Source organism: Artemia franciscana, chromosome 3 (genome assembly GCF_032884065.1).
Source record: "Artemia franciscana chromosome 3, ASM3288406v1, whole genome shotgun sequence".
Lineage (NCBI taxonomy): Eukaryota > Metazoa > Arthropoda > Branchiopoda > Anostraca > Artemiidae > Artemia > Artemia franciscana.
In genome coordinates this window covers 47,686,101-47,692,100 of record NC_088865.1, presented here as the reverse complement: position 1 = coordinate 47,692,100, position 6,000 = coordinate 47,686,101, and positions in this window count along the sequence as shown.

Genomic DNA, 6,000 nt, shown 5'->3' with positions numbered 1-6,000 from the left:
CCATAAAAATTGATTCTAAAATTTTTTACACAATTTACTTCTAATCAAATATTTGACTAATTGTTGCAAATTTACCCTAAGTTTAAATTACAATCTAACATCCTATTTCTTGAAGTAAAAACTAAAAGAAAACCTTACAAATATTCTGGATATAGTTCCAAAATATATGAATAATTTTAAATAAAAATACTTAAAAAAAGAGAAGAGAGACATTAATACTTAAAATAAACGGAAATTATTCCGCATATAATGAGTGCTGTCCCGTCCTTAACAAATTAAGATAAAGTTTTACAGTGCTATATTAAAAGCATTTATGACTGCAACAAATTCAAGACTGATTGCCTTTTAAAATATTTGAGCTAAAAAGAAAATCATAGTTTGGAGCTGAAAAGGAAAAAAGGCTAAAAAACGAAACATTGTTTGCATGAAATCTAAATCAAAAAGTTCTCAAATTCTTTGCATTTTTGAAAAATGCGTTTTAGTCCATTCTAAAAGCCTTGTGCTTGAGTAGTCTTTTTCAAAGAATTAGGAGGGAAAAAATTTTCTAATTAAGAATAAAGAGAGGATATCAAAAAAGGGGCAACCCCACTCTTTAATATTATCGAACCATATTTTGGATGGACTATTTGAAGCTTAAGGGATGACTGTGCGGAAATACTACTTTTGAAATTGGAAAGCAAAATATGTGATTTCTTGATTGTTTTGAATAGATTGACTATCTAAAAATTTTCAGGAGACAAATTATGCCTCTCTAGAGGATTTGATAAAAAAAAAATTTGAAAGTAAGGGGCGTCATTAGAACTTAAAACAAACAGAAATCATTCCGTACGTGAAGGCGTTGCCACTCTCCTCAATACCTTGCTCTTTAGGCTTTCCTTCAGCGATTACTTTACTCTTTATTCCAAAATGTATTAAAAATACTGAGAATTACCGGTGTGTTTCTTCACATTTATAAGAATAGACCTTTAAAAATGGAATTAAAACTCAACAATTGGTAAAAAAAACCGTCATGCTTTTATTAGGCTATTTAATCCTCAATTATATAATACAAAACGTTATACTAATACAACCGAAGAGATGAAATAACATTCAAATAAAAAAAATAGTCTAACCACTTTTTCGGCTTTTCAGTAAAAGCCTTCCATATCAGTGAAAGACCATACTGCCTTTTATGTTTTTTTTTTCTGGAGATTTATTGTCTGAACTGTTTTTTTAATTTTATTATATTTAATAACAACTACTCAACATTTTTTAACCTTTTAAGGTTCGTCCCTAGTGACAAAACAGAATCCTTCCCTCCAAAGCTGGACATGCTTCCTGCGGCACGAGTTGAACCAAGGCATGGACTCTGGATTAAGTTGGAAAAAAGGGATGAAGTATGCTAGTTTCAGAAAATTTTGTATAAACGATAGTATTCTAAACGAAAATCTGTATCTTATTTTGTTTTTTAGAAAATAAAAACCGATTCCTAATACAGCTGTGCACTTTTGTGAAAGTCTAGATTTTTCTTTTGCTTCTAATAAAGGTCAAAGCTATATTTAATAGTAAGGAAGTACATAAAGAGAGGGAGAACTCGTCAAAAATTGAGATTCTACAACTTTTATTATATTGTTTTAGTTTAGTCTTGAATTATATTAACTTAAATTGTGTTAACTTGTATTCTGTATAGGATTTACCTACTTTGGGATATTCGTTGGGTTTATTTCCGTCATTATCTCATCACATCACTGGCAAAGTCTTTTTTAAGAACCTTCTAACTATCTACTTTTAATGTATAATCATACCAGGTGGCCAAAGATTTGCACTTGTCGATCCTTTTGGGATAGGATATAATCTCAACCCCGGTGGCAATTGTTAAATTCACAAATGGAATAAGAGCTTTGAGCTTTTTCAAGAGAGCCGTTAATGACTCATTTATTACCGTGGACATTGATTTGCTGAAGAAAAGCCCAGAATTTTACAAAGAAATAAAGGCAGGCACATAAGTTTTGGATTGTGGCCAGGGGCACAGATTATAGGATATGGAAGACCGAAAAAATGGCTGTATTTTATCATTAAAGTAGTTTTTGTGGAATAGCTACTGGCTCCGGACATTGGAAGGGATAAAAAATTAAAACTTCTTTTTATCACATTTTTACTACCAAAAGAGATTGTCAGACGACAGGCATCAATAAAAAAAATGCTGCTTTGTGAGCATGGGAATCCAGGTGAACCTGATTTGACAATGAAGAAATACTTGCTTCAGGTTAGGTACTCATTGGATAATACTTAATGATTGTTCTCATATTAGAGATTGCTAGAAGTTACAGACACACAACAATTACATAAACTGAGACTAAATGCCCATATTTTTTGAACTGATAAAATCTTTAGATTTTTAGATTTCTTTGGAACTCAGTCAAAATTTCAGACTAGAATTTTCTATTCACTTTATCTCCTAGTATTTAGACTACAAACATCTTCAGAATAAATTATTTTTTTCTCTTGTGAAATACTGTTTGAAATACTTTGCCGACGGAAAAAAAAAAAAAAAAAAAAAAAAAAAAAACAGCTGGCCCCTTCTCTCTCTCACTCTCTCTCTCTCTCTCTTCCTATTGTTTTATTGGCCAACTTTAGTCCAATAGCAGGATTTCTAAAGTTGCGATTATTTTTGCCTGAATTGAGAGAAAATTTTGTCAACCCAGACAGAATTTGTTTCTTAGCCTCGGGATATATAATGCTAAGATAGAGATATATATTGCTCCATCATTTATTATATTCAAATATACATAAATCATCAGTTACACAGCCAAGTCTTTTATTACCTTGATTTTACACTTTTTTTTAGCATAATATTTGTAGGATATAATGGTGGGATACTCCAATCAAACATACATAAAAAAGGCAAGCAACAAAATTGTATTTACAGCCCTAACTTGGGCCGATAATAGTTGATAGTATTTGCCTTTAATGATTTTTAGCTTTGAATACATAATATTTGAGAATTATTTTCAGACTAGTCATTCCCTTGGGATTTTAATCATGAGCTTCAAATCTTAAAATCTGCTTCTAAACGTTTATATAATAGATATCACTCAGAAAAATATTTATAGTATACTAGCTGTTGGGGTGGCGCTTCGCCCCACCAAGCCCCTCTCCCCGCGCGTAAGTCGTTACGCGACATATTAGTTACGCGCCATTGTAGTTGTGTCCCTGTGTACCACCTATGAATATAGATAGATTTATATATGTGTTTTGAACTACGTAAAACTTGCGAATATACAACATTCATGGCTTTCCCATTGTCTGTGCATATACAAAGCCTTATGTACTTATAATGACGTCATATGCAAACGCTCTTTTTACAAACAAATAAACATGCATACACACAACTCGTTTTTATATAGATAGATAGATAGATAGATACAATACAAAATAACTGCGTAAAACTTGCGAATATACAACATTCTTCGCTGTCCAATTGTCGCTGCATATAAATAGATTGTCAGGTTTACCGACCCTCGAACATGCAACATACAATTGTCCATGGGAAAATCAATCAGTATTAAGATCTATGCCACATTTTTCTAATGATTGACCTTGAGCTTTGTTGATGGTGATTGCAAATGCTAATCGAATTGGGAATTGCAATCTTTTAAATTGAAAAGGCAGATCCGTTGGAATCATGGGAATGCGAGGAATAAGAACAGCCTCACCCTCAAAAGGCCCTGTCAAGATTGTGGCCTCTATTACGTTTTCCATTGTTTTTTTTTACGGCAAGTCTCGTGCAATTGCAGAGCTTTGGTGGGTTGATATTTCTTAACAGTATTATTGGTACGCCTATTTTTATTTGTAGCACGTGTGGTGGAAACCCTGAAAGATCCACGGAATTTAAAAATTCAGATGGATAATTAACCGCCTCATTTGGTTCCAAAACTGTGTCGACTGACTTGTAAAGGACTGCCTGGTCTCGAATCTTGGTCAAAACAATATTGTTGATTTCGTGGACGTCTATATTTTTGGGTGCAAGAATCGCTCTTTCACTTAGCCATTTATTATTTTTATAATTGTTTAGAATATTCGGAAATACTTTTTCAATCAATTCATTTTTGGACGTCACTAAATTACAGAATTCAGCAGGTAGTTGTATACGTCCTGAAATTGAGTCTATTGGGAGCTTTCCGTTTCCAATTGCCAGCAATTGATCTGAAAATGTTTGACCAGAGTCATCGTTTTGCAATCGGACACACCTATTTGTAGTTAATTTTAATGTTTTTACGTGTGCCCATAAATTAGAATTTTTCAGGCAAGCATTCATTTCGTCTGCAGGGGTTGATTTAGGTATTATAGGTAATGTTTGCCTGAAATCTCCCGCAAGCAATATTAATGTGCTGCCAAAGGAATTGAAATTCCCTCGCAAATCTTTCAAACATTGATCCAGAGCCTCGAGCGATTTTTTGTGTGCCATTGTGCACTCGTCCCAAATAATAAGTTTGCATTGCTGCAATACTTTACCCATCACAGATGATTTGAAAATATTGCACGAGGGAGTTTCTGTAGAATGCAAATTCGGAGGCAATTTCAAAGCGGAATGAGCAGTTCTTCCACCAGTCAGCAACGTTGCGGCTATTCCGGACGACGCAATTGCCAACGCTATATCATTTTTTGATCGAAATGATGGCAGAATCAGTTTTATCACAAACGTTTTACCAGTACCTCCTGGCGAATCCAAAAAGAAAATTTCTCCAACGTTGTTATCGACAAAATGCATTATCGTATCATAAATGTCTTTTTGTTCCGACGTTAACTTGGAAATGTTATTTTGTAGGCTACATACGACAATAGATCACTCGTACTGTAACTTTGTTTACGATCCAATTCTACACATGTCGAAACAGCAGCGGTACGATTAGGTGAAGGCATTCCCAAATCCTGAAGAGGTTTGTTTGCCATACATACACACAAATATTCCATAATAACTAAAGTGTAGTTATAAAATTCTGATGTAAAATCAAAAGTCATATCTGACGTCTCTAACCGTTTTCGATGGAGTTTATCTTTGGACATAACTCTGTAGTAGCTGATGGAGAGCAAGTTGTTAGTATGATGCCAAACAATGCACGAATTTGACTTGGAGTTGACGTTTCGCACGCGTCATTGATGCAGTTATCCCAGTGTTGGTCATTGTCCAATAAATTCACAGCTTGGCATACACTACGGTAAATGTCATGTATAGTACCGTTTACAGTTGTCAAATGACGTCGGATCGGGTACATTCACCGAAAGCAGGCGTAGAAACAAGTATTCATGTTGATTGGGGTGAACGGTGTAGAGTCTTCCTATCGTGGTATCTTTGAAGATGGTAGGTTGGCCGTTGACTGACTTACCCTGTTTCCGACGCTCAAATACTTTATTTTTAGTATTCCACATGTAATACGAAGGCACTTCAGTATACATCAGTTTTTTGGCAAAAGAATCATTTTTGCATAGCGAAAAGAAAGCAGTTAACTTTGTATCTGGTGGATTCAGGGCTCTTTGTTGCACGTTTGATTCCGAAAAATAAACACGTTGACCATTCTGTAAATGTACCGCTAAGTGAACAACAGCTGGACTACGTTCATGTATCGGAAATGAAAGAATTCGGCAAACAGCTTCATTACTGCTTATGTATCTTCCAGCTTGATATTATACGATTTCGTCGATATCTTTGATTTCGGACTGCAAGCCGAAAACTGCCATGTCACTGCCTTTGTTGACGTATTTACATATGTATTTGATTGCCTTTACGGAGTTACAGTATTCAACGTTTATGTGTGCATTAAATGTTTTTGATAATAATGGGGAATATGGAACAACCCACTGGTTATCTACTTCGATGGTGGTACCCTTACGCTTCTTTATTATTGCTGTTTTACCGCCATCTTCAGTAGATCTTCTTCTATATTGTGGGTAACCATCATTGCCAGTAATTGTGTTAGATACTAAAAGTCGTAGATATTGCTTTTGCACCTTCCTTTGGCC